The following is a 26,837-nucleotide window of genomic DNA, read 5'->3' as shown; positions in this document are numbered from 1 at the left end:
ATTGCCTGCAGGAGAGATGAAAACGCTGCCAGTGGAAGCCACAGGCTGGGGGGAGTTACCTGAGGAGTTTCTCAAAGGCCAGAGTGGGGACCAATTTCATTTAATGTTATTTAATATTCTCGTTAGCAGCGCTGGGACAACAATCAGAACATGGCCAGGGAATGTGTGGGGAAGGAGGAGCTGGGAAACCTGCTTGCCATGGAGGAGAAGCTGGGTGCTCCTCAGCACTGGAGTAAAATGGGAGTATTGAAGGAGTAATAACAAGAGGCACTAAGAAACATGGATTTAAGCTGGAGACCCTTTTTAGCACAGTTTCTTCTGCCTTTCCTTGAGCTTTTCCTCCTGCTTTTCCCTGGGAAAATGCCAGCTCTCCTCCAGGCCTGAAGTTTTCCTCACACAGCAAATTTATCTTTATTCTCTGTGTTTCCTCAGCTAGGTGACAAGCAGCTTTCAGCTGAGTTTCCTCAGCTAGGTGACAAGCACCTCAGCTAGGTGACAAGCAGTGGATAATACTTAATTCTCCTTATTTCTTTAGGCCTCTGTGTTCCTCATTCTCTCTGGAAATCAGGAGTTTCTCTCTCACCCTCCCATGGTCATTGGTCAGTCCTGCCCTGGTCCCTGTCCTGTCCAGGGCACTGCAGGGACATTCCAGTGCCTCACATCCCACAAAGCACCCAGAGAAAACTCATTTTGCACTCTGTAATCTCTTCATCATCAGACACAAACATTTCACTGCGGTGTGTTGAAATTCAGGATTTCAGTGAGCAGGAAAGGACCAAGGCAGCTGAGCTGGCTCTCCCAGCACACCTGGAGTTGGTTTCAGCAGATTTTTCCTGCCATCCTGTGCCTCCAGTCACAGGGATTGCAGAGCCTTGTGCTGCTCCACTCCTGGGGAATCTTCCCCTGGTGTGAATTAACAGGGAAATCCATTAACAGCAGTGCTGACTTCCTCCCTACCTGTGTGTTTCCAAGCCTCTCTGGGAATTTCTGTCAATATTGGCATCTCTGACCCTCCTTGTGCAGCACAGGGCAGTCAGGGGTGGCTGAAATCTCCTGAAATCTCCTGAAATCAGCCTCCAGAAACGCTCTGGCAATAAATGGAGGAGCAAAGTCCTGTGTCCCACCAGGGGCCTGGGAGGACTCAGAGGTTTCCAGCAAGGGGAGGAGGTAGGAGAGCAGAGGAACCTTGACTGGCTGAAAACAACCAGCTGGGAATGGGGCAAATGTGGGATTTGTCAAATTTCCTTAAGGAGGATGGTCTGTAATGATGGATCTGTGTGTGCTTTCCAGCCTAACCAACAAGGAGGGAGATTTAATCCACAGGACAGAGCAGCCAGGTGATGTGCAGGTGCTGGAAAAACAAATTACAGGGAGGAATTGCCTTGCTAAGGTTCAGGGCTGGCCTTGTTTCAATGATCTCAGCTCAGGGGAGGTTAGCAAAGCTGGGGAAGGAGGATGAACCTCGGGAATGCAAGAATTCAGGGCCACAGGGACACCTGGCACAACTGCCAGGAGGAGAATGAAACTGATAAAGACAACTCTGCCTGGGCAAAGGGGATTGCAGCAGGAGGATCTGAGACTCTGACCTGGCAAACCACAGCCAAAACAAGGGGAAGGCTGAGCAGGGCACTAATCAGCCTGAGAAGGGACAGGATCATTAACCAATAAAGACAGAATGTTAATTAATTGGAGAACTCTGTCACTTGCAGCCAATGGACACTAATTCCTTTGGGTGATAAAATGTGTAAATAGGAAAAAGCTGGTGTTTGGTTTGTGGGACCCCAGTGAGCACCCAGCTCTGAAATAACCAAACAAGGTTATTTGGTTGAATTGGTTATTCCAACTCCTCTCCAGTGTGCAATTGTTTCCTTGTTGCACACAGGGGGATTAATACAACTTTTGTGGACAAAATGTCCACACTGGGTCTTTGGGGGAAATTATCCACCTTGTCCCTGCCTTTTCTCTCTTTCTCTCTCTCCTTCTTCTCCTCACTTCTTCTTCTCAAAATATGTCACAAGCCAGTCCACAAAACCCCAGTCACCACCTTGTTGTGTCTGGATGAGTTAGAGTTTGCAAAGTGCCTAACTTGGGAAGGTTTAAAATGTGCCAAGCATCTTCTTCAACTGGAATGTTCTGCAGTTTGCAAGTCAAAGCTTTTCTTGAACCTCCTGAGAATTTGGGTGTTTCTGCCTCTCACTGCCCAGGATGAATCCAACTGCCTTCCCTGGGATGGGCTGGGATGGGATGAGGTTATTTATTATTCTGCCCTGTGCTTTTCCCCCAGGTGGTGCTGGGGCAGAACTTTATCCCTCAAAGTTCATTCCTGGCAGTGTCCAAGGCCAGGCTGGACATTGGGCTTGGAGCAGCCTGGGACAGTGGGAGGTGTCCATGGGATGGGATGGGATGGGATTTAAGGTCCTTTCCCACCCAAAACACTCTGGGATCCCATGATAAAGGAATTCCCTTTTTGCCTCAGTGGCTCCTCATGTGTGTTAAAGAACTTCCAGGTTCTTCCAGCCAGGCAAACAGCATTTTCAAGGAACAGCCTCCACGGATGTGACCTGGGAACAGCCAGCTCCTATTTCCCTGGGAACCATGAGTGACCTCAGTAAGTAACCCCGAAAATTCCCATTTCCCAGGAAGATCTGAGCGTGTGGCAGTGCAGTTTCTGCTCCCTGCACAGCCACAGCAGCCCAGCACCCTCCTCCTCACCTTGGCAGCATCAAAGGCAGCTGGAGAAGGTGGAGATTATCAGCAGCAGCAGCAGGGAGAGCTGTGATTAAAGGAATGTGATCGGCGGGAGGAGTGGAGGAGCAAACCTGCTCAGGAAACAATAACCCAGCGAGGCTCAGCTCCCCGGGGAACACATCCTGGGCACTGCAGAGCAGGGCTGCCGGGTGTTGATATGACAGGATCAATCCATCGAATTAGATCTTTTTGCATAATCACAGGAAATTTGCATAAAGGGTAGAGCCAGCCCAGGAGACAGCTGAGAGAAACAAGGGTGGAGTGGAAACCAGAAAGTTGGGAATTACAGCTGGTTATTTTAACTGTATCAGTGAGGGGGGTGAAAAAACTTGTAGGAATGCCTGGAGCCTAAATCTGAAAGAATAAAGGACATAAAGGATGAAAAGAATGGAAATGAAAAGAATGGAAATGGAAGACAAGTCCTAAACACTTAAAAGGCTTCTCGGAGCTCCCACAGAAGGACACGGCTGAAAATGTTCTGGCAACACACTTGAATATTGAAAAATGTGGGTTTAATTAAGATTCTCAGCACAAGGTTTCAAATTCATGAGGGGAAATCAGGGAGAAGGGCTGGAGCCAGGCTGGGAATGTTCCCCTGGAGAAGGGAAGGATCCAGGGAGAGCTCAGAGCTCCTGCCAGGGCCTGAAGGAGCTCCAGGAGAGCTGCAGAGGGACTGGGGACAAGGGCTGGAGGGACAGGACACAGGGAATGGCTTCCCAGTGCCAGAGGGCAGGGAGAGATGGGAGATTGGGAATTGGGAATTTTGGATAGAAGGGATGCATTTTGGAGCACACACAGCCTGGCTGCTCTCTCTGATCCTTCAGTCAGGAATTATCTGCCTGGTGCAGATGGAAAGTGCATGAATGCAAATGCTGAAATTCCTAAAACTGTGACCCCATTGCATCATCAGCTCTGTGAGTCTGACTCTCTGCATCCAACCAAAGCCTAACCCATTTCCAGGATTAAAGAGGAAAACAAAAATAACTTGGTACCTTCCAGCTAAGAGAAAAATAAATTATTCCCTTCAGTAATCAAAATGTAGGTCTCTCACTAAGCACACACATCATTAACGAAGACAAATTAAAATTTTCTCCTAATGAAAGCCACAATTTCAAAGACTTGGTTTCATTCTAGAAAGCTGAGCTGCAAAAGTTCTGGTGCCACCATCCAGCTCTGATACATTGCTGAGATATATATATATATATATGTAGATATAGATATAGATATATAGATATAGATAGATAGATAGATATATTCTTAATTCAGATTGGGAATTACCAGACTGGGAGAGCTGCTGGTCCAGGGGGTGAGAGATCCCCTGGGAGGAGCAGCACTGAAAGGAGATTTTTCCCATCAGGAGCAGGGTTGGGATCTGCTTCATCCAACCTTTCACTTGTCTCTGGGGTGGGAAAAAAACTGGAAAAACATGGGGAAATGACAGGAGAACAACCAGCAGGAACATTGAGAGCTGCACAGTGGGTTTTGTAAGCTTTGAGAGCTAGAAAATGCCTGAAAATTAGGAAACCTGTAAGCATGGGGGGGAGGAGTCTCTCTGTCCTGATTATCCAGTATTCCAGGAGTTTTAACTGGGAATTTCTCCATGCAATTCCCCTGGCACAGTGCTTGTTGCCTCTCCTCAGTGCTTACAGGTCAATGAGGCAGGGTGGCAAAACTGGTTTTTCCACCAAAAAATCAGAACATGACCCTGGGTTCAAAATCTCCATCAAACATCAGGGATCCTGAGGGGAGAAATTCCTCCTCCCAGCAAAGGGGATGAGCAAACAGACATTGCACAACATTGCACAATTGCAGATCCCAAAAGGTTCAATGTTGGAAGGACATCATCACCTGTGCTCAGGGACATGAGCTCACCCTGGGGACTGCAGAGATCTCATACAGAGCTGGCAATAATTAATTACACTCGATTAAATTCCTCCTCAGGTTCAGCATTTCTCTACTTTCATAACTTGGCACTCTCTGTCTGGAAGACAAAGTGCTTTTAGGACAAAATGCAGCACAGGCCTGTTCACTTTGGCCCAGCTGAATTTCTCTCAGATTTTGGGGTTTTTGGTTCTGTGCATCTAGGGCAGGGACAAAACCAGGCTGTCCTGACCCAGGATATTTTAACTGGGACCTGGATGGAGTTCCAGAGTTGGTCAAGCAAAGTAGAGACACATTTGAAAAGCTGATTTTTTTTATTTTCAGCAGAGCTCAAGTAGGGCTTGGAAGGCAGCAAGGAAGCCTGAGGAGCCACAGTCTCCAGCAGCAGATTCCACCCCTGAGCAATGGGAATTCCCTTTCCCTCAAATTCCCTTGTCTCTGATATATTCCTCAGGAAAAGGCTCTGAGTTTTTGGTGAAAAATAGGGTGAGGTGATGTGCAGCTTGGAGGGGCAGTGGAACCTCATGGGATTGTCCCTGAGCAGCTCTGAGCTGGGCCAGCAAGCATTGCCAGGGTTTGAGAGGACATAAATCTATGGCTTTTCCCAGAAATCTGTGGGTTTTCCCTACTCCCAGACCCCCAAGCTTCCAGCTGCTGTTTGTGTCACCAAAACTGTGGGAAAAACAAAAACCCTCCAACAACATTTTAATGTCAGAGAGTCAAGGCATTACTTTATTCTCTGGCCAGGATGTTGTTCTGGCCAGGATGTACCACAGAAATCATCTCATCCACACCCAGCCCAGCTGTGCACAGAGAATCATTCCATCACACAGCATTTTACTAGATTTTTCAGATATTTTATACAGTCAGAATCCACAGCAATGCATTGGGTCAGTGTTCATTGGTGCAGAGCTGAGCAAACCCCCAGCATTCAGTTCCCATTGGATCTGAATCTCCTCACCAATGATGTTCATTAGATTTTTCATTCTCCAATTCTCCTCTCAGTCCTTTCCTGCCCAGATGTCTTCAGCCCTGCTGGAGGTGCTCTGGGGTAGCTGTTTGTAGATAGCCACTGCTGGCTGCTGATGTTCTGCTGAGAGCTCTTTAGCTTTGGCTTCCTCCAGCCTGTTGATCTGCTGAGTTCATCACACCTCACCTGGTAGAGCAATGGCCTGGAGAGAAACCTAAAATTCCTTTTCTGGGGTGAAGACAAACAGAACCTTTGACTGAAGTTATACAAAATTTTTAAACTGATATATTTTCCAACATTTGGATGTTTCATGTGCATTCATTTTTCAGCTGCTCTGAACTTCACCTCAAGTCCTTTTCCTTCAGAGGAAAGGGTAGAAGGGGAAAAGGGAAAGAAATATTCCCAGTCCTTGTCACAGAGAATTCCCTGCTCCTTCCAAGCTATCCCCATCTCCACACAGAGTCACTGCAGTCTGTAACCCATTGGAGCTCAGATATTTGCTTTCTTCTCTTTTTTTAATTAAACAGCTAAGCTGAGAGGATTACACGACTTGAAAAAAACCCCAAACCATTGAGCTCGAGTATTAAGTCGTATTATTGAAAAAATCAAACACCACTTGGAGCTGTGGAGTGTGGAAGGGGAAAGGGCAACGGTGTGTGTGAAATATTTGCATGGCTTTGAAAAGAAGGAATTCTTTCTAGGGAAGGAATTCTTGGCTCTGAGGGTGGTGAGGCCCTGGCAGAGCTTGCCCAGAGAAGCTGTGGCTGCCCCAGCCCTGGAAATAAATAAAACTTTCGGTCTAAAATCCAAAATTCCTTTTCTTGGTGGGTGGAGGAGGTTTCGGGAAGGAGTTTTTGTGACTTTTGGAGAAGGGAACAGCTTCCCTGAGCTGTGCTGGGGGTGAATTCCACTCCTCCTGCCCAACCTGAGCCAATGTGCCACTGCTAGACTGGAGCCTAAATCTGAAAGAATAAAGGACATGAAGAGTGAAAAGAATGGAAATGAAAAGAATGGAAATGAAAAGCATGGAAATGAAAAGCATGACAATGGAAGACAAGTCCTAAACACCTAAAAGGCTTCTCAGTGCTCCCATGGAAGGACATGGCTGAATTTCCCCTCAAAACAGCTTTATCTTGATCTCTCAAACCCCATCCAGCTGCTCTTTGGCTTCCTCCTGGAGCAGAAGGATGATCCCAAGAGGTGACCATCAGAGATCTCCTGGAGCAGAAGGATGATCCCAAGAGGTGACCATCAGGGATCTCTCTGACCATTCCAGATCAATGCACATTCCAGGTTTGCTCCACGAGCAGTGAGACACTCAGGTTTGGGGGATGAGTTTGTGTCTCACTGCCTCATGGACAAAGGTTGGCAAACAGGAAAAATAAAGGGAATGAGGAGAATAAACCCCCAGGGGATTCTGCTGACAGCCAGACCTGCCTGGGGCAGTGCCAGCAGCAGTGGGTGATGTCTGGAGCTTCTCCCTCATTTTGATCAGCTGGTGGCTGCAGATTTCCACCCAGAACAGGACAAACACCCCCAGAGCTGAAACAAATCCTCTCCAGCCCCTCTGCAGTGCTGTGTCTCCCATTTCTGTGTCTCATCACCACGGGAGGTGTGACAGAGCCCTGCAGCCTTGCCTTTTTCCCTCTCCCAATTAAATCAGGGCTTTGACATCTCGTCTCTCTGCAGAGGTTTCTGGTCCCACAGTCCCTTTGCTTCCCACGTGTCACTGCAGCACAGCTCAGACACAGCTTCTTATTGATCAAATTTCCCATTTGCCATTGCATTTGACTCATTTTTACAAGAGGAGGTGATGCCTGAGGGTGACACCTCAGCTCCTGATTCCTCACGGAGAGGAGAAAGCACCCAGGGTTTTCTTTCATTGGGTTGGGATGATGGATAATCTGATTTATGCCAATTTGTTCTCCCTGAGCCAATGCCTCCTGCTCTTGGGAAAAACTTCCTAACTCCTGTCTGAGTTTGTTTGGAGGCTGGGGAGCTGCCCCAGCTGCTGGGATGAGGGATTTGGTACAAGCAACAGAAACCTTGGCTTTAAATGTTTTAATGATTTAAATTAGAAGGATCAGATGCACCTCCTTCATCAAGGGAAGGTGTCACAAAGGTGGGTAATTTAAATAAAAAATGAGAGGAAGGAACTGCTACACCACCAGGACAGCTTTGGGTAAAATTATCTGTGGAAAAGTGTTATTTCCTGCCTGGAAGTGGAAACCTGGGTGAGTGGTCAGGGCTGGCTGCTGCACAGAGATTTAGGGCACCAGGCTGCTTAATTAACCTTGTTCTGATAATTACTGAACATGGATTTTTTAATTCTGTAATGTTCCCTTGAAGACAGCGATCATTTAGAACTTTTTTTCTGCATTATGTATGTTGGCCTTTCCACTCGTTAAACCCAAGATCACAGAACATCATTTCCATTTAAACCCAGAAATGATTCCCTCTCCCTGCTCAAGCCTTTGCTCTGGTCCACTCTGTGGGTGTGAAATTCAATTCCCTCTCGCTGGCAGCTGGGAAACAAGGGCTGGACAGAGCCAGAGGAAGCATTTCCCTTAAATTCATTGTGGCACTGAGTCAACCTCCATCTGGAAGGACTCAGCTCAGAGCTGGTGTGGGCTGCATCCTGAGACAGCAGTGAGTTCCAGTCAGGAAATGGGGTGGTTTTGGGGAAGCCTCATTTTCTCAGAGGTCTCTCTTCCTGATTTTCAGCTCCATCCTTGTGTGAATCCAGATTTTCCTTCTTAGCCTGAAGAATCTCAGGAGTTCAGTGGGGATTGCTCAGCTCTGTGGCTCCTGCTCTGGTTTGCACTGGGAGCTTGGACTGGGAATGGAAGTGCAGGTGAGAGATGGAGAGAATCCCAGGGAGTCTGGAATGGCTGGGAATGGTGGCTGCTGCTCTTTGGGTTGGATTTGGGAAGGAATTCCTGGCTGGGAGGAGCTGGGATGGAATTCCCAGAGAAGCTGTGGCTGCCCCTGGATCCCTGGAATGTCCAAGGCCAGGCTGGGCATTGGGGTTTCTCTGTGCCAGAGCCTGCCCACCTTCCCAGCCAGGAATTCCTAATTCCCAACATCCCATCTCTCCCTGCCCTCCTTCAGCTCCAGCCCACTCCCCCTTGTCCTGACATTCCATGCCTACTTGGGACGAGTTTGGAGAGGGAATTTCTCAAGCTTTGCTCATGAATCCACTTCTTCAAAAATTTTCATTTGGATTTTTTTCCATTTTGTTTGCCAGTTGTGAAATATGGAGACTCCTGGCAGGCAGGGATCATGGAATCATGGAACATCCTGAGCTGGAAGGGATCCCAAGGATCATCCTGGAATTCAGGATATTGTGCCCTGATCACCAACACAGAGCAGGCAAAATTAAAAATGTAAAAGTGACCTGCACACAGGACTGGGACAAAAAGCCAAGCAGCAATGGATGGAATAGGTGTTATTTGATTTTAATTCAGGGCCCTGAAACTCTGTTCCAAATGGCAAAGGGAATGAATCATTCCTGATGGATTCATCACAGCCATTTGTGTTCTAAATAGTCGCTTTTGCCACACAACTGCCTCGGGTTGTGTGAGGAATGGAAAGGTTTTAAATACCGAGGGTTTTTTTTAAAGCAATTGGTTTTGTTATTTCAAATAGAGCTTTAACTGTACTTAATATTATTGTGCAGCTACCTGGGAAATTGTAAATTCAGTGACTGATTACAGAGGTGGCTGGGAGTTGATAATAAAAGCTGATTATGTGTCGGTGCAGCAGCAGGGAATGGTGTGGGAATGAGGATTTCTGGAGTGCTGCAGAGCAGGAGGCAGGGCTGGGCTTGTGTTCCTCAACAAACACCACAAGAGCAGATCTGCCAGTTGCATCCCTGATTCCTGCCTGTCCTCGGGAATCAATCATTTTATGGACTGAGCTGGGCAGATTTCCATCCCTGGTTTTGCCTGTTTGCAGAGCAATGAAGCTCCAGACAGTGATTTATGTGCAAAACTCCAAGGTGTCCCAAACAACCTCCTTCCTCCCCTCCCTCTGCCTTCTCCTTGGGATTTGGGGCCTTGGAGTCATCAGCTCCTGGGAAAGTTCTTAAATTCTTAAACCATGGAATGGTTTGGCTTGGAAGGGAACTTAAATCCCATCCTAGTCCAACTTTTCCGTGGCAGGGACACCTCCCACTGTCCCAGGCTGCTCCAACCCCAATGTCCAGCCTGGCCTTGGACACTGCCAGGGATCCAGGGGCAGCACAGCTTCTCTGGGAATTCCATCCCAGCCAGCAATTCCCAATTCCCCAAATCCCAGCTAAAGAGTAGGAAACAAACACATCACCTGCAGGAACTGGGAGGAAGGGAAGGACCAGGCAGATGTTGAGTTGAACATCTGGACTCCAGCGTGGGTGGTGTAAGGAGGGAACAGGAACTGAAGGGGCAGGTGAGTTAATGGGGTGGAAAATCCAATTAACAGATACTCTTCGATGAAATAACTTCTTACTGGTTTTGAAAATGCAATAGGTTAAAGAGGTCTGTGAGAGACTAGTTTCAAATTAATTTAAGGTAAAATCATGAGGAGGGCTGGGAAGGGTGAGGCAGGCACAGCTCACAGCTTTAGATCAGTTATTCAGAAAACTCCTGTAAAACTGACAAAACTCAGAGAAAGCTTGTGATCCTTGAAATGTGTGTGTTTTTCTCCTGCAGGCTGGCCTTAAACGAGGTTTGTGCTCAGCCTGGCTGTCTGCAGTGGGGCAGCAGCTGATGCCAGCAGAGTGGAGGTTGGGATGAGAACACAAACCACGGAGAGGCTTGCAGCTGACAAAGCTCTTCACTTTTAAATCCACATCAAGTGGGCTCTCTCCGCCTGCCCTCGCTCTGCCAGGTGCTATTTTGCCATTTATTACTGCCTTTTTAAAATATATGTTCTGCAATTCAGATGTGTCTATAATGGGGATGATATACAGTTGTGCTCGGGACCGAGTGCGAGCCATCTGTCAAAAACAAAAGCTAAATTCTCTGTAATAAAAGCCACCCAAAGATTGATATTTCACATTAAAGGCAGAGCTGAAAAAAAAGCAATTTTGTTTATGGGCAAACCTGTGTCTGGCACATTTTTCATGTCATATAAAGATGGAAATCTCACCTTATGGCTGCAGATTGCTGCTATATTTCAGCCTTTACAATTGGGGACAGCTCTGCATGTGCTGCTGCGTTGGGAGAGATAATTCCCCACGTGTTGCTGATAGCAGTGAGTCCATCAGAACACACTCCTGCTGCTTCCCAAAGTGCAGCCTTTCCACTGGCTGCCCTCAGTTGAGCTGGTGAAACACATCCTGCTGGAAATTTGATTTGTGTGTGAAACTTGTGTGCTCCTTTCAGAGCTGTTCTGGGTCTCTCAGAGAAGCTGTGGTTGTTCCTGGATCCCTGGAATGTTCCAGGCCAGGCTGGACAGGGCTTGGAGCAGCCTGGGACAGTGGGAGGTGTCCCTGACATGGCAGGGGTGGGATGAGATGAGCTTTAATTCCTTCCAACCCAAACCATTCTGGAGTTCTGTGATCTGTCACGTCCAACCTGCAGCACTCATTTCACATTTTGGACTTTGGGGCTTCCTCTGAGACTCAGGGCTGTGGATGGCAGAGAATAGGGAGCAGGAGGCTCAGGGTGGACAGCAGCAGGAATTTCTCCATGGAAAGGGTGGTCAGGAGCTGCCCAGGGAGGTTTGCAGTGCTCATCCCTGGAGGTGTCCAAGGAATTCCTGCATGTGGCACTCAGTGCCAAGGTGGGCATTGGGCACAGCCTGGACTGGATGGGCTGGGAGGGATTTTCCATCCTCAGTGATCCTGGAATCCTGTGAACACCTCAGCCAAGCTCCTCTCTCTCCATTCCCAGTGTGTTTCTCTCTCCTGCATGGCAATACCTTTACCACTGCCCTTATTCCCAGGACATCTGCCAGGAATCTGCTCCTGCCCTGCTGCTGCTGGCTGGGACATCACTGCTCCCATCCCATCCCATCCCATCCCATCCCATCCCATCCCATCCCATCCCATCCCATCCCATCCCATTATCCCATCCCATCCCCAGAGCTGTGCACACAGCAGAGCAGGCAGAACTGCCCTTCAGGGCCATTTTTACCCCAACCACCCACCTCAAACCCCCTGGGGATACAGAGTTTTGATTTACCAGAAGCTGTTTAGCACCAGGGTCAGGATCTCTCCCTGCTCTGCTCATCCCCCCTGAGGTGCAGTGGCAATGTGGGACAGCACCAGGCTGATCCCACTGCTCCTCCAGGTCCCTTTCCCCAGGAGCACCCCAGGCTCACTGCAGCATCCCTGGCCCAGCTCAGGCTGCCAACCTCTCACACGACCAAAAGGAAATGCAAATGGCTTGGCTGAGCCTCTGCAGGCTTTGCTCCCTGTGCAATGCACACGGATTGGATTTGGCTGTGAGATCACACAGGGAATTCCCACGGGAGACTCCAACCTGCCAGAGCAGCCAGGGGACTGTGATGAGCAAAGTAAATATTCCCAGAGTTAAACTGGAAAGAAAAAGGCTGCTTTGCAAGGAGGGTGGTTTGGAAATACTGATTTGGGGAGCTCTGGGTGTGGGGAGGGCAGGGAGAAGGCTGCAGGCTGAGTTTCCCATTCCAATCCTTTTTCCTGGGAGCCTCCAGCTGGAGCTGCATGTTCTGAGAATGCTGCACTGTGCAGCAAGGGCTGCTGTGGCACACAGAGTCCCCAGTCCCAGGAAAACCAAGTTTGCTGCTCCCTGCAGGTGTCAAACATCACCACGTGAAGCAGACTGAGCTCAGCTTCCCTGCCTTCCCGGTTTGTCTCAGAGCACAGGGAAATCTGAGCTCCCAGGCAGAGCCAGAGATGCTCACATGGCACTTTCTGCTCCAGCAGAGTCCCCAGAGCTGCTGCTGTCCCCCAGCTCCAGTGCTGGCACTTCCCTGCACCTAAAGCTGTGCCTTTCACCTTCAGGTGACTCCTCACCTGAGTTTTCAGCCAGAGGTCACAGAATCCCTGAATGGTTTGGGTTAAAGGGACATTAAATCCCATCCAGTGCCATGGCAGGGACACCTCCCACTGTCCCAGGCTGCTCCAAGCCCAATGTCCAGCCTGGCCTTGGACATTCCAGAGATCCAGGGGCAGCCACAGCTTCTCTGGGCACTCTGTTAAATAAAGCATGATTTGGGGTTTTTTTGGTGGGGTTTGTTTAGTTGGTTTTGGTTTTTTTTTGTTTGCTTTTTGTTGTTGCTGTTGTTTGGTACAGGAAGGAAATATTGAATTAAAGGTTTTTCTCAAGCCATTTCCCAGCAACATTTCATCAGCTGTTTCTAAATGTTGGGTCATTGTTCTCCTGGCTGATCGTTATTATTTACAGGAGAAAATAAAAGAGGAGTGATGCAGCCCTGGTGGAGGTTTTTAATGAAATGAATGTCTGACAAATTCCTGCAGCTATTGGGGAGGATGGAGGAGGCAGTGCTGTGAGAATTGGAGCTTCCTGAGTCACATCAGGTTTTTTAGAAGTGATTTTATAAATGATAGGAGGAGCTGAGATCAAATGTTGGAGATTTTTGTCCATCAGTCAGGGCAGTGACAGCTGGAATAACACCCAACCTTTTCCTGGGATCCCTGGGAATTCCCTGCCAGCTGTGGGGAATGATTTCTGCTTAACAGGGCAGAGTGAAAAGCCGATAAATGGAATTAAGTATCCCACGTGGATGTGTGACCACATATGGCTTGAAAAGGATACAGAAAGAAAACGATTTGAGATTACAGAAAAGCAATTCAGAGTTTCCTCCCAAGCACCACTTGTTCCAAGGGCTCATCCTGCTGTTTTCCAAGATCAAAGGATCATCAATGCAACAAACTGCTGAGAGCTTTTTAAACCTAAAACAAAATCCTTCCTTGATCTCGATAACAGGAAAAAAAAAAAAAAAAAAGAAATTGTGCTCCTCGTGTTTGGTCACAAAACCTTGTGGCTTTTGGGAAATAATCTCATTTTAAGCAGTGTGAGCCAAAAAATAAAAGGAATTATTTGGTGTCCAGCTGATTGTGGGATAATCTGATGGCCAATGATTCTTCTGGGAGAAACAGCAAAATGATATTAAATTTGAATTCACATTTATTTTCAAAAGCCTAAAAACCTCCCAGAAACAGTGGAACAAAGCAGATTTAATTTTGAAAGAATTTTAGTAGAAAAATTGAGCCAGGAGCAGTTTTCTGTTTTGACATCTTCAGAATAAGTTTTTTTATCACCAAATGTTGGGGGTTTTGTGCTTTGTTTGTTTATAACACACACATTTTGCTGAAACAGCAAGTTCTAATTTTTCCCTTCCTGGCCACAAATTGACACTTTTTTCTGAATATTTCCATTTGAGGAATTTGCATTTTTTTCAGATTTCATTCTAGTCAAGTGAACCTCACGATGGAATCCACAGGATCTGCCAGGAAAATTCAGCATTTCAGGCTGGGAAGGGAATTCTGGATACAACCAGAAAACACAAAGGAAAACGTTAGGCTGTGACTGAAACTTGTGCCAGCAGAATTGGCTTTTGTGGTTCACGAGGAATTCAGGGGAAATCAGGGAATTCAGGGGAATTCAGCCACAGGGTGTGAAACCTCTGCAGGGTCCTGGATTCCTGCTGGAAGTCCTGTGGTTTGGATATAATGGGATAAACTGGGTGTTCCTCAAGAGCCTCTGGGTGTTCCCAGCACAGAGTTGTTGATCAGCACCTTCCAGCCCTGGCCTGTCCCTCAATCCCTGATTTAGGGTGTCCCTGAATCCCTGATTTAGGGTGTCCCTCAATCCCTGATTTAGGGTGTCTCTGAATCCCTGATTTAGGGTGTCTCTGAATCCCTGATTTAGGATTTCTCTGAATCCCTGATTTAGGATTTCTCTGAATCCCTGATTTAGGGTGTCCCTCAATCTCTGATTTAGGGTGTCTCTGAATCCCTGTTTAGGGTGTCTCTGAATCCCTGTTTAGGGTGTCCCTCAATCCCTGTTTAGGGTGTCCCTCAATCCCTGATTTAGGGTGTCCAAACCACCACGACCCCACAAAGCTCATCCATGGCTATCACACCCCTTCAGCCCCACTCCCACCCTTAGGGAGCACTTTTCTCCCTAAATCCCCTTTTCCCCAGTTTCCCTGCCCCCAGCTGGATGTGACCCTGGATCTCTTTTCCAGTGTCACCTCAGCCCAGAGTGGCTTTGAAACTGTCTGATGTTTCCTTTCCTCTCTCCCTGCTTGGTTTTCCTGCTCCTCTCCTCCTTTAATGAACCCCTCAAAGCCCAAGGTTTCCAAACCCTGTCTCCCTTTCAAGAGGCTCCCTCTGATCTGGCAGAGATGTTTCTCTCATCTGAGGAGAGCACAAGGAGAGTTGATTTCCTCGCAGAGGAGCAGAGCTGCCCAGGAAATGCTCTCCTTGCAGGGCTTTTATCCTGCTCATGGCAGGGAGGAGACGTTGTCAGGCTGTTCTTTGAGGCTCTCCTGTTTCTCTGCCTCCAATCTGGGAAATCTGGGATTTTGGGGTCCATCTGTGTTCCATCCAAACTCCTGCTGCAAGGAGGGAAGAGTCTTTCAGTGGTGGCTGCAATCCCAGAGGAGCATTTAACTCCAGGACAGCAGGAGAAAGGAGTTCCTGCACTCCCATTTCCTCCTCTGTGTGATTCCCCAGCCTGAAATCACCGGGAGCATCCTGGGATGAGAGGATCCAGCCAGGGAACCCAAATCCCTGTGCCTCCTTCCTCTGTGTCCCACCAGCTGAAGGGAGCTGGATTTCTTCCTGGAAAGCAAGGAAGAATCTCAGTCTCCTCCCAGCTCTCAGCCCTTTCCCTGGCAAAACTCGGTGCAAATCCCAGCTGCTCCCTGCTGCTGCCATGGCCAGAGGATGTTCCTTTTTTCTGCACTTTGCTCTTTTCCTGCTGTGAGCCCAGGCAGGGATCCAAGCCCAGCAGGTGCTCCTGGAACCTCACTCAAATCCTTTTTCCACCTGATGCTTTAATAATTTTGGGGTTTTTTTCTCTTCACGTATCTGTAGCTCTGTGCTCTCACAGAATGCTGAACACCTCTGTTCCCAACACATTAACCAAACAAAGCTCTCTGGACAGAGACTCAAGGACAGATTCGTTACCCTAGGGCTGAAAATATGGAACCAGCAATGGGAAGGGGGAAGCAGAGCCTGGGGTGATCAATAGCATCACCTGAAGGGCTGATTGGAGAATTAGGGACCAATATGCTAACAGGACAGAACTGATCAAAGGTGAAGAGCTCCTGACCCTGAGTCCATTTGGGTGTTTTCCCTGAGGGGACTTTGCTTGCTGAATGTACCTTGAAGGCTTTGAATCAATCTGTCTGCTTTTATACTCCTAGTTGTTTTGGCCTCTGTTCCAGCTAGCCTGGTTTGGGCATCATCACCTCCACCTCTTCCCACCTGCTGTGGTTGTTAATCCAACCTCCTTAGGGTATTGCCATATCTCCTGAAAAACTAAAGAAAATTCCTTTCTCCAAGGCAAAGTCAAGTCAAGCCTAACTAGAGAGACAAAATAAAAATTTAAAATTATATTGTTTCCATCACTGGCACAGCCCTGCAGTGACTCTCCCCGATCCTGGTGGCAGGGAGAGGTTTCCTCCTCTCACCCAGGGATAAATTCATCCTTAAAGCATCTCCAGATGCCTTATTTGTGCAGTAATAAGATTAGTGAGGGAGAATGCTCCGGGAAGGAAACAATTGTATTATCTCAGAATATATTTCCATCTCCTTGGTTGGGTGTGTGACTCACCATCCAGAGCAGGGAAGGACCAGGAGCACCCAGAGATAATTTGGCTTCTCAAAGCCCAGGTGTGGCCTGTGGCCTGCAGGGATGTCACTGCTCCTTTCCATCCCTGTCCTGATGAGCTGCAAACAGCACTGCTGGGGCTGGGATCAGCACCAGAGACACCTCAGGCATCTCCAGGCTGTGCAATTCTCAGAATTCCTCCTGATTCTTTTCCTCAGACACACGTGGGTCTCTCTGCCACAGCAGCTGTGGAAACTCCTGGATCCAGGTTATTTTGGGTGAACCTCTCTGTGCAGGAAGTCAGTTTGGTGGAGAAGCCCTGTCCTTACCTCTGTCCATGAGCAGAAACCATTATCAATTATTCTAATTAAATAAATACCTGTGACTCCATCAGAATATCCAGCTCCATCTTCCTGGATAAACACTCCACGATCTCTCTGGCTTTGTGAATTCCAAAGTTCCTTATCCACTCTGTGCCTGGCTGGATATTTAAATTCCCCCCAGCAACAGGCTTTGCATGCATGGATGAATTCCACTCGGAAAACAAATGATCCCAGTCGGGGGAAGCTCTGGGAATGGCTTTGTAAATGCATGGGCACCACTGCTCCTGTCAGAAGAGTTCATCAGCTTGTCCAATCACTGCAGCAAGCAGCACATAACTTAGCTGGGAGACAGCAGAGCACACTTCTCAAACGCTTATCTGCCGCATAACAATCGGGACATTCCTGCAAAAAACCCTTTTTCCCCCAGCTGTGGGTATTCAGGAGAGGCAGATCAGAGTTCTGGGGTCGCTGGATGTCAACTGGCTGCTGTGATAGGTGTGATTGTGGATTTCTGATCCCCAATCTGATGGTGGCACTGAAATGTTCCTGCCAGGATTGAACTGCTCTTTTCCATTTCAGTATTCCCAGGGGGATTCCTGGGGTCAGGGATAACTGTGACCTCGAATGCTGAAGTGTTGGATTTTTCCTGAAGATAGGGAAATGGAACTCTCAAATGAAAAATTGGGTGGTGGTGGAAGGTCTGCCCAAGGAAGAGGAGCTGAACTTGGAGTTTTTAGGGATATTAAAGAAAGATTAAAAAGTGGGATTATCAGCTTCTCTGCTTCTCCTCTGAATAAAAACCTGAATGTTTTCTGGGCTTCCACAAGCCTGACGCTCTCTGCTAAATTTCTTACACTTAAGCAAATGATAACAGAGGAGATTATAAATGCAGAGATCTTGGAAATGTGAAGGAGAGCCCTGTTTGCTTGCTGAGGCATAAAAACTCCTTATTGGGGACTTAGATCTTAGTCATGTAAATTTAATTTTATTTTCTATTGCGTTCTCCCACCAAATTGCTTTCAGTTTTTCTGTGTGGCACTGGGTGTGTTCAGAGAGCAGGGCTGAGATAATTGTCTGAGAATGGTTTTTATTTGGAAATTAACCTGATCTGAGGGTGTGAGGCTGAGCTGGATGGAATCCTCTGGGGTCAGGACTTTCCAGAGCAGTTCCATCAGTTAGGAGGATGAGGATCTCTGGTTTCCATCATTAGGTTGGAAAAGACTCCAAGGTCATCAAGTCCAACCATGGCTGATGTCCCTCTTGTGGATTTAGGTGACAGTTTTGGGGTTTCTGACTTGTTTTAGTCTCAGGGTGAAGATTTGTGGTTAATCCTTGTTTCCAGTGGGAATCTCCTGCTGGAGCAGAGCTTTCCAAGGTGTTCCTGGAGTATTCCTTGCTCTAGGCAGGACCTTCAGGCCTCCCTGGGAAATTTGCTCTGCTCCTGGATATTACAAACCTGCAATATCTGATGAATTGGGTGGATTGAAAGCCTGGAGGGTCAGAAAATGGAATGTATTTCTACAAAATCAGTCCCTACATCTCGGGTGGGGACAATGTCCTGTCACAATGTCCTGTCACAATGTCCTGTCACAAAGTCCTGTCAAGGGGTGTCAGCAGCACTGACTGATCACTGTGTGAATTCCCTCCAGCTCCCAAATCCCAGAGTGCTTCCAGAGGCAGTTTTAGGGATGCATTGAAATGCATTTGCTGTGCATTCTGTCAGTGCTCTGCTGGCTGAAAGCAACACCAACAGCTCTGCTTTGCTGGCTCTGCCTGTGGGAAAGGCTCTACCTGGAGCAAAGCTTCTCCTTAGGCTGTTTCAGGAATGATGAGAAAAGGGAGATTTGGCTGTCCTGCCTTGTTGGGAAGAGATAAAGATGGAATGAAAGGAAAATTGCACAGCAAACCCTGATAGCTGTGTTTCCCCACAGCCACTGCTGGGTGAGAGGTTCTGGCAGAGGGTTTTGTTCCATGGGTGTGTCATCGAAACTGCAGGAAAAACAAAAACCCTCCAACAACATTTTAATGTCAGAGAGTCAAGGCATTACTTTATTATCTGCCAGGATGTTGCTCTGGCCAGGATGTACCACAGAAATCATCTCATCCACACCCAGCCCGGCTGTGCACAGAGAATCATTCCATCACACAGCATTTCACTAGATTTTTCAGATATTTTATACAGTCAGAATCCACAGCAATGCATTGGGTCAGTGTTCATTGGTGCAGAGCTGAGCAAACCCCCAGCATTCAGTTTCCATTGGATCTGAATCTCCTCACCAATGATGTTCATTAGATTTTTCATTCTCCAATTCTCCTCTCAGTCCTTTCCTGCCCAGATGTCTTCAGCCCTGCTGGAGGTGCTCTGGGGTAGCTGTTTGTAGATAGCCACTGCTGGCTGCTGATGTTCTGCTGAGAGCTCTTTAGCTTTGGCTTCCTCCAGCCTGTTGATCTGCTGAGTTCATCACACCTCACCTGGTAGAGCAATGGCCTGGAGAGAAACCTAAAATTCCTTTTCCCGGGGTGAAGGCAAACAGAACCTTTGAGTAAAGTTATACAAAATTTTTAAACTGGTAGATTTTCCAACAGGTGGATTTGGGATTCAGATCCAGGAGACTTTGCTCTGGATCTCCCTCAGGATCTGGAGATCAGGAGATCAGAATTTGGGTTTGCACCAGCTCTGACCACAGAGCCCCATTTTGGCAGCAACTTCCAGCAAAAGTGATGTCCAGCACAGGGAATGGAGATTCCAGCTCAGACGAGTCTGGAAAGGCCTCAGCAATGATGGGAGAATTTTGGGTGAATCTCTCACAATTGGTGTCAGGTGTGGGTAGATAACAGGGAGATGGAAATCTCTGAAGGAAGCTGAGCATCTCCAATGTCTCCAGCTTTCACCCCAGAATCCTCTGGCACACCAGGAAATGATCCACAGGGATTTCTCCACCTCCTGCAGCAGCCTGGAAATCTTCTCTGGAGGGTGACAGGGAGTGTCTGACAGCCACACTCCTGGGAAAGAGGAGTTTGCTCCAACTGGGAAAGCTGGAATGTCCCCATGGGTGCCACCAGCCCAGGGATTGTGTGTGGGTGGCACAGCTGCCACCAGAGCTCCTGTCCCTCCGGCCTGGCCATCCTGTCCCTCTGATCACCTTGTCTGCTGTTCTCCTGCTCAGCCCATGACACATTCCTGAGTCACCCTTTCCAGGAAAGCCCAAAGCTCCTGGAGCTTGGTGCCTGAGGATCTGCAGGCTGGGCAGGTGGGGAAGCTCACCTGAGACTCACCTGAGGCTCACCTGAGACTCACCTGAGGCTCACCTGAGACTCACCTGAGGCTCAGGAGTTTCCATGGCTAATTGTCCCCAAACATTCCCGCTCGTCGGTAAGTCGCGTTGCCGCGGCAACAATAATTTCTATGCATTACGAATATCAGACACCTCTCGAATCAATTTGTTTCCCCTGGTTGCCATAGGGACAGACATTTTGTCAGAATTATTTAGGGAGGGAGAAATCCGGGAGGATTTTGTGAAGGAGCAGCAGAAGGAGCCCTGTGGGGATCTCACCTCCCTCCCAAATTCCTCCTGCCCCAGCTCTGGGTGAGCATTTTTGGGTTTGGATCCCAAAGCTGCTCCATCTCCATCCCAAACTCCAGCACGTTGCTAATTCCCATTATTCCCTGGAGCTTTTCCAGCCTGGCCACCCTCAGAGCATTTCCTCCCTGTGCCTTGGATGTTTTCTCCTCAGATCTGCACCTCAGCCTTCCCAACCTCTGCTTCCCACAGTCACACCTGACAGAACAGCTTGGAAAACTGCCCCAAAGTGCTCCTCTGTGTGATTAGCAGTGATACAGAACAGAACAGGAGTGCTCTGGAACACCTCAACAGGAATTTCATTGCCTAGGTGCAAAGCTGAGGCTTTGGAAAACTCAGCTTTGCAATGTCTGCCCTGAGACCTGGGTTTGGTTTGAACTGCTGCCATTCACAGGTTTGTCCTGAACTGCTGCCAGCTCTGGCACTTTGCTGAACCATTTTGGGACTCCCTGCCTCCTGCACTCCTCTTGCTGGGCTCTGGGGCTGCCAGGACCTTCCAGCCAGGGTGGGGTGGGATCTCCAACACTGCAGCCAGGAGAAATCCTGATTCCGAGCATTCCGGGGGATGTTTGGGATGAAAGAAAAGCCACAAGTTAAAAAACAAAAAAATTGAGCTCAGTGACTTTGATTGTGGCTAGCACAGGTCTTTGTCATGAGAATTCTTTTTGTGTTTTATAAATAAAGTTTGGATGTTATTAAAAACAGTGTCCCAAGATCTGGACGGTGCAGGCCTGGCCAGTCAGGCCTGGGGGAAGGCTTCTGACTGACCAATCTGGGTGACCTTTGAAAACTCTATATATATGATGAAATCAAAACAATAAAGGTCTTTCCTTCTTGCCACTGAGAACTGAGTTCTTTACTCTGCTAGCTGCTCAACAACGACATTTGATCACCCACACAGCCCAAGTTCTGAAATCTTACCTGAGGAATACTGAGGCCATTTTTAGGTCTCTCCCCACTGACTGTGTTTTAATCAGAGGGAGGTGAGGCTGAGTGGCACCAGTGACCCTTTTGGTCCTTTCCAGCCTGACCCATCCTGGGATTCTGTGATTCCATCTGTGTTTGACAGCCTGGGAAACAAAAAATATTTGGAAGAATCTGTTATTAAAGCCCTGAGTGCTCAAATTTTAGTGAGCTTTGGAAAACAAATCCATCTCCTGAGCGTGAGTTGGGAATCTCCACCATGGGCTTGGAGGATCCCTCAGGATCCAGGCTGTGGTGAATTCCTGCTGCCACAGGCTGTTCCTGCACTGGGAAAACCTCTTCCCTCCCTGCCAAATCCCATGGAATTCTCCTTGCCGTGGAACCATCCAGGCACAGGAGCCAAACGCTGAACAGAGAGTTGACATCTGGCGAACTGAGAGGGAAATCCCTGAGGCTGACAAATGCTGCTGTTTGCTCCTTAAATCCATCCATCCTCTGCGAGTGCAATCCTGGAGCTCTGCAGGCGGAAATATCTGCGAGCCACAGGCAAGAAATCCCATTTCTCCCCTATTGAAGACAACCAGAAAACACAACGGCGCCCTCCTTCCCCAGTAAATCACCGCGAGCACTGGGGATTTACAGATGTCTGTGTCGTTCCACATTTCCCTGCTGTTCCCTGCACGTTTGCCTCCACTTGGTGGTAGCATTTTCTCTGTCTTCCCTCTTTCCCAGCATTTTGGAGTGGCTGTGGATGTGAGGAAGGAGCTCCTTCCCTACGGGGTGACTGAAGGAGCCTTGAGTGTGGGTTTTCCCGTGTGACACGCTGAAGTTTGAGGCTGAACCACCCAGGCTGGGCTTTCTTGTCCTCAAACCACCTCCTTCAGGTGGGGAGAGGAGAAGGAAAAACCCCAAACCTTGGGAATGCTGGTCTGCTTGTCCTCAGGTGGGTTGGGTGCCCTGCATGGACCTCACTGGGCTGGTGACAGTGAAGGGACAGAACTCTGAGTGTCCCCAAACAACCTAAAATCTGCTCTGGGTTAGGAGGACCCAGGGAAGGTCTTCAGCTGCTGTTGAGGGGGATTTTCCCATGGGGATGCAGCAGGAAAGCTGGGAACAAGCTCTGCCCAGGGTGGCAGTGAGAGATGATGTCACTGCTGGTTGATTTTTTATTCTGGCTGTTAAAAATCTCCATAAATCCTCCACCTTCATGACCTCAGCTCTTCTCGTTCTCCTCTCACTCCTTTTGGCTGTGGTGAAGCCTTTGAGGTGTGAGCAGAGCTGGGATGAAAGGCTGTGGGTGAGCTGTGCCAAGGCCTCTGCTGCTCTTTCCCTGCTGCACAGGTGCATCCCATTTCCCAGGGAGAAAAACTGCAGCACCACCTGCCGCAAATGAAATCATCGCCGTATTGATTTGATTTCTTTTAATTGGAGTGTGCCATTTATAAATGGCTTGTCTGAGGGCTGCGACTGCTGTTCCCTTTCCTGGCAGCAGCAGGTTTCCAATCACTGGGAACTCATGGATATTAAAACAGAGCAAATTGGTTTGCGAGTTAAAAACTATTATTCTTTTCTGGAGAATTGATTGTCACAGGGGTTGGGGGGATTGGGGAAGGAAAGTTTTGCATCTCCTGATGTCTCAGGGACAGTGACAAGCTGGACTGTGGAGAGAGTGTTTGTCATGGGCTGTGCCAGGCTTTGAAATCCCTTCTGTGGCTGTTAAATCTGCTTTATCCAGAGTTATGGAAAGGGAAAGAGTGGAAAACTGAGCCTTGCTGTATTTCTGTAGAGCCCCAGGGCTGCTGGGCACTGCAGGATCAGAAATTTTCAGAAGGCAGGTTCAGTGCTCAGAAATGGTTCAGCTTAGAAATATTCAGGGAAATGTGGCCCTGCTTTGTCATTGTCCCCAGCCCTGTCCTGGGGTGGCACTGCTGTGCTGCTCCTCCCCATCCTGGGGAGAATTCTCTGGTTAAAAAAATGATTGTTGTGCTTTAGGACGAGTGAGGAAGGTGAGGAATCTCGTGGTGCCAAAAGCTCTGCAGTGCCTGTGAGCTGAGGGTTCTCATTTGTTTGGGGTCTGTGGGGACACAGATGGGCTTTGGGGCTGGAATTGTCCCTGTCTGTCCCCCACAGCTGGAAGGGCTGCCCTGCTGCCCCTGCCTGGCTGGATGTCACCTGAGGTCACAGTGCTGGGAGTCCCAGGGGTGTTCTCTGTCACAGAACCATGGAATGGTTTTGGGTGGAAGTGACCTTAAACCCCATCTGATCCCAACCCCATGGCAGGGACACCTCCCACTGTCCCAGGCTGCTCCAACCCCAATGTCCAACCTGGCCTTGGACACTGCCAGGGATCCAGGGGCAGCCACAGCTTCTCTGGGAATTCCATCCCAGCCAGCAATTCCCAATTCCCAATCTCCCATCTAACCCTGGGAAGCCATTCCCTGTGTCCTGTCCCTCCAGCCCTTGTCCCCAGTCCCTCTGCAGCTCTCCTGGAGCTCCTTCAGGCCCTGGCAGGAGCTCTGAGCTCTCCCTGGATCCTTCCCTTCTCCAGGTGAACATTCCCAGCTCTCCCAGCCCTGCAGCAGCTCCATGGATTCCTCTGGATTCTCTCCAACACATTCCCACCCTTCCTGTCCTGGTGGCCCAGAGCTGATGCAGCTCTGCAGGTGGAATCATCCCTCAGCAGCAGCAAATTTTCCAATTTCCCTCTAATCGTGGCTCTTCCCCTCTCAGGTGGAATCAGGATGTGTCTCCCACCCTCCCAAAGGCTGTGGCAGGGAAGGAAGGCCTGTGTCTCCTCCTGCTGTGAGGAAAAAGGAATATTTAACCAGGGAAAACCACAATTCCTGTGCTCAGCTCACCAGGGAGCCAAACCCACAGAGCCTCTTCCTGGGCAGGTTGTTTGTGAGGTTTTGAGAGTTCTCTGGAATTACCATGGCTCCCCCAGCTAATGCTCAGCTTTAGGAATCATTATCTGGGATGAGGAATAAACCTCTTAACAGATTACTGCTGCAAAATGCATGGAACTCGTCTTTCTTGGGAGCAGCCAGCTCCAGTCGCTGTCAAGAGAAGTGTAATTACTGTAATGAGCTTTTGGCAGGCTTGATTGGGAGTGCAGATCTTCTTCTTGCTCTGCAGAAAGCAAAACAAATATGTGGCTCTGGAAAAGGAAGGATTTCCTCCAAATCCCTTCCCTCCCGCCTTCCTCAATGCCTCAAAAACCAGGAGAGGCCTCGGAGTGTGTCTTGCTAAAGACAGATTTTCCCCCAGAGATGTCTGGGAGTGTGGCAGCTGCTGCTGGAGGATCCTTGAGGAGACATCTGCTGCAACTCCTCTGCATGTGGAGAGCAGGGGGAGGGGGATTTTCCCAGAGATGGCCTGAATTGCTGGAATTTTACAGGGGAAATCAAGCAAGGAGCAGGAGGAGCAGGTCTTGTGCAGAGGCAAGGCAGGGTGGTGGTATTGGAAAGAAGCACAGGGAGTTGTGGGATTGATGCCTGATGGTTTTTGTCTTTTCTTTTCTACCCTTTTTATACATTTTCATACCCTTTTTATCCATTTTATCCCCTTCCCCTCTCCCTGTCCCTTCACAAACACTCCCTGTACCTCAGCCCCACATGGTTATAACTCTGTACTCTGATATTTAGCTCAGGTTGGATTCTCCAGGGGGAAGATGAAACATTCAGAACTCTCTCAGAACTAGAGGCTCCAACCTTGGCTGAGCTCCTCTCTGGAACATGTTGGTGTAAAGCAGGCTGGAGTCTCCTGGGAGAGTCTCCAGCTCTCCTTGCATCCTTCCCTTCTCCAGGTGAACATTCCCAGCTCTCCCAGCCTCTGCTCATCTCACAGGAGTTGTGCTCCCACCTTCACTCAGGAACAGAACAATCAGGTTATTGGTCTGTGCAGCTGCAGCTCAGCCAGCACAGGCAGTGGCTGTGGCTCTGTCCCAGCAGGGTGGTGACAGCCAGGCTGGCACAGGTGACATCCCCAGCCCCTGCTCAGCCTGATCTAAAGAACATCCACAAAGAGATGGATTTATATTTTCCCTCCCCTCTCAGCTGATGAATTGATGATTTATGAATATATTTCTGTGGCTAGCTCTGGAGCCCTCTGAGGATTATTCAGGATAAATGAGACTGACAGAAAATAAGGAATGCCAAAGCTGATGTGGTTGGGTTTTTTCTCGTGCTGCCAGCTCGGTTTTCATGGCAGCAACACCCCAAACTTCTGCAGCACAAAACTGATGTTGAGGGAAATTCACTGCAGCTTTTCCTGCTGGAGGAGAGTGTGGCTTCAGGACAGCTTGGGAATGTCCCAGGGATTCCCACCTGGAGCAGGTCACTCCCAGTGGGCTCTGGCAGGTCCATGTGCATTGGGAATTAATTAGCATTAATTAGGACTGCCTGTTCACACATTCAAATTGCACCTCCTGGAGCCCTTGGGCTGGACTTGGAAACCAGAGAGGGACTTGGGGACAAGGGCTGGAGGGACAGGAGACAGGGAATGGTTTCCCAGTGCCAGAGGGTAGGGATGGATGGGAGATTGGGAATTGGGAATTGCTGGCTGGGATGGAATTCCCAGAGAAGCTGTGCTGCCTCTGGATCCCTGGCAGTGTCCAAGGCCAGGCTGGACACTGGGGTTGGAGCAGCCTGGGACAGTGGGAGGTGTCCCTGCCATGGCTGGGGTGGCACTGGATGGGATTTAAGGTCCTTCCACCCCAAACCATTCCATGATTCCATGAAAACTGACTCAGTTCCAGGCAGGGAGCTGCCTGTTCTCACCCCACACAGCCTCACTGTGGCTTTGCTGCCTCTTCCTGCTGGGAAGCTGCTCCAGAAAAATCATTCCTTTAGCAATGAAATCCCCTATTCCGAATTTCACGGCTTGAGGACAGAAAGCTGGAATTTTTGGAGGATCCATGACTTGTTTCTGCTTTTCCCCTGCCCACGTGGGGAGCCCAGGAGTCCCAGGAGGTCCCACAGCCCTTGGGGATCCCTAAACCCGCCCTGCCCTGAACGAGGAGCTCCCTGCAGCTCCTCCAGCCTGGCCCTGGCAGTGCCTCCTGCCCAGAGCTGCTGCCTGGAGCCGAATGCCCAGGGCAGGAGCTCTGTGTGCTCAGACCTCAAAAAGGGACTGATTTTTAGGGGAAGATGCAGATTGATGTGGCTGGAGAGCCCTTGGGCACCACAAGGGCTGAGAGAAGGACTCTGTTCACATATTGGCCTGTTTGTGATCCTCTGAGAATTTGAATTTCTGTATTTTTCTGCTTTAATCCGGCGCTTTGATTCAGCTGAGCAAGGGCGGCTCCAGAAATTACACCTCAGGAATGTTTTCCAAGGGAAAAACTCAGCCTGTTGTTTGGATAACAGGCTGGGAAACAAAGCAATTGCAGGCTATCCAAGTGTAATAAAGGCCTGTGTAAAATGTATTTTGCTCAGCAATGTCAGCTTTACTTAAATCTTCAAAGTGATTGCTTTGCATTTAAGCATATTCTAATGGCTGTCTGCATTGCTGCATCGCAAAATCTAATTTCTCTGACAAATTATTCTCCTATTCAGGGCGTCAGGTGAAAAGACTGCACGTCTGGAGAGCTGAGCTGTCTCTGTGTTAACAGAACTGCTTTACAAAGGTGCTGCAATTGCTC

This window comes from Lichenostomus cassidix, chromosome 5 (assembly GCF_008360975.1).
Source record: "Lichenostomus cassidix isolate B80296 chromosome 5, HeHo_3.0, whole genome shotgun sequence".
Lineage (NCBI taxonomy): Eukaryota > Metazoa > Chordata > Aves > Passeriformes > Meliphagidae > Lichenostomus > Lichenostomus cassidix.
Note: the sequence above shows the minus strand (reverse complement) of the source record.